This window comes from Tursiops truncatus, unplaced genomic scaffold (assembly GCF_011762595.2).
Source record: "Tursiops truncatus isolate mTurTru1 unplaced genomic scaffold, mTurTru1.mat.Y mat_scaffold_316_arrow_ctg1, whole genome shotgun sequence".
NCBI lineage: Eukaryota > Metazoa > Chordata > Mammalia > Artiodactyla > Delphinidae > Tursiops > Tursiops truncatus.
This window is the reverse complement of record NW_022983270.1, coordinates 65229-67541: the sequence shown is the minus strand read 5'-3', so window position 1 is coordinate 67541 and position 2313 is coordinate 65229. Positions and strand designations below refer to the sequence as shown.

Below are 2313 nucleotides of genomic sequence, written 5' to 3'. Positions count from 1 at the left end.
CCAGCTAACTCTCATTGGTTCTCGCTATTCCTGTTCATCTTCCGCAGAAATTGCAAACTGGGCCAAACAGGAGGTTAAAGGGACTGACTCTCCAAGTGGGGAGAGTGTTAGTAAAGCGTCTGGAATGTTGCACCCGAGTACCAGGGGAGGAAAACTGAGACATATTTGAACACGTCTCCCGATCACATGGTTGATCATACTCTGGGTTCCACATGCATGTTTTAGCTGAAGGAAGAATACCTTAAACCTGGGTAGTTGAAACCCGTGGAATGGGTACCATGCAATATGACTTCAAAGGGTCTTCATTTGCTCACCGAACCTCTCCAATCCTATCACTGCTGCGTTTATGCCCCTGTACACATGCTTGATTCTCTTTCGGAGACATAGCAATCCATAGGTTTTAAGATACTTACTAGTCAGGTACATTCTTAGGCGTTTAATATGCGGTGTTGAGTCCATTTCGTTGAGCAAGGAGTAGCTCTTGTCTATTCCATATTTGGCTTAAGGAACTTTATCTGTGCTCATTTCAATCTCTGGTTTTATGCAGCACCCCAACTCACCTTTACCCTTAAGCAAGCATAAGTTGGTTTTCTAAATTTGAGACCCTGTTCTGTTCTGTAATTCAGTTCCTGTGTAGCCAAGTTTACATTCCGTGTATTACTGATATCTTATGATGTTTCTTTTTCTGTGTGACTTATTTCAGTTAGAATCATCATACCTGAATCCACTCATTGTGCTGCTAAGGGCCTGATGACATAGATTTCATTGCTGAGTGATATTGCTTTGTAAGTAAATACCACAACTTCTTTATCCATTTTTCACTTTCTGCGATGTTGAACTTGTACTGTAAACGAGGTTCTTGTAAACAGAGCCGTTCCAAACTTGGGGTGGCTGTGTCTTTTTGATTTTAATTTCCCTAAGCTATAGGACCATAAGTGGAAGTGCCCTAGGCTCTGTTGCTTTGTTTTTTAGATGTTTCAGGAAACACCATACACTTCTCCCGAGTGGTTGTTGGCAATTTACATCCCGCCCATCAGCATAACAAGGCTCCCAGTTCTCCATGGCCTGTCCTGCCTTTCTGGATTTTACACTTTTTTCAGATGGCCCTTTTGACCGGGGGGAAGTGAGACTTCATTGTAGTGCAGATTTCCTTTGCAAGCTTGCTTGGTTGGCCAAAAAGGGCGTATGCGTTTTTTCCTGAATATATTCAGGAAAAAACGCATACGCCCTTTTTGGCCAAGTGCATCATTGTGGACGTTCATGACAGGACGCCCCCGACTTTGAGTTGGCTCTTCATGTCAACCCCTCGTGCTGCTTTTGCAAGCCTGCCCCAAGTACACCCGGGTCATACTGAGAGCAGCCTGGAGAGATTCCAGGCCATTGCGGTGACGAAGGGGGCTCGCAGAAGTCAAAACTTGCGAAGCTGCACTCGTTCCTGATGGAAAAGTTCAAGTTCTGTTCGCATACTCTGTCACATCTTGAATGCAGTTCCACCCCGTGGTTCAGACCAAAAGGACGAGGATCTGCCCCACCATGGAGCGGAGGTAGCCAGTACCGCTGCCCAGGTTCTGGAATTAAGGCCAGGCTGGCAGGTCCAGGGCGCGCTCATCACCTCCGAATAGATGCACGGAGCAGAGAGGTGGATGTTCCCGTGTGCCACGCCAGGTCCGTGTACGAGTTGTACTCCTAAACTTCCTCGAGGGTAAAGTCGGCGCGGTAAAACAGCTCGGAAGCCTGAGCTCCCAACAGCTCGGTGCGGATGGATTGTACTGCGCCGCCACCTTCAGCTGGTCTATCAGCTCGCTCTGTTGTCTTCCACAGCACTCACCGCGCCTCCATCTTCGGGACCGCGCTTACAGAAGCTGCCGCTGGAGGACGAGACCTCGGAACCCCCGGAACGCTGGAGGGCGGGGACCCCGGGGAGGGGGGAGGGGGCGACGGGGAGACGCCTTGGGAACCGGAGGGGTGTTTAGCTTGGGAATGGGGAACGACGAGGCAGCGGAAGAGTACAGGAAACCGGGGGGATAGGGAGAATGCGGACCTGGGGGAGGGTCGGGAGCCCGGGACACGGGAAGGGAGGGGTGGACTAGGAGGGACATAGGGGAGGGGGCCGAGGGGCCGCACCGCCCCCATACCCCGCACTGCAGGCCGGGCAAGAGGGCGTCGTCTTCCGGGCGGCGGCAGCTCAGTTCCTCTCTGGCTCGGCGGGCCCGCGGAACGGCCGCTGGGCCAGCACCTGCAGGCTAATTTCGGAGACCCTGTTCTGTCCGATTCCCACTGTGTAGCCCCTACCTCCGGTATTACTGATATCTT

The 2313-nt window shown here is 51.6% G+C and overlaps 1 pseudogene; it reads right to left on the bottom strand.

Annotated features, from left to right (window-relative positions):
- Positions 1-1258: 1258 nt before the first annotated feature.
- LOC117310792 (protein-L-isoaspartate O-methyltransferase domain-containing protein 2 pseudogene) lies at positions 1259-1900 on the bottom strand (annotated as a pseudogene).
- Positions 1901-2313: the final 413 nt, after the last annotated feature.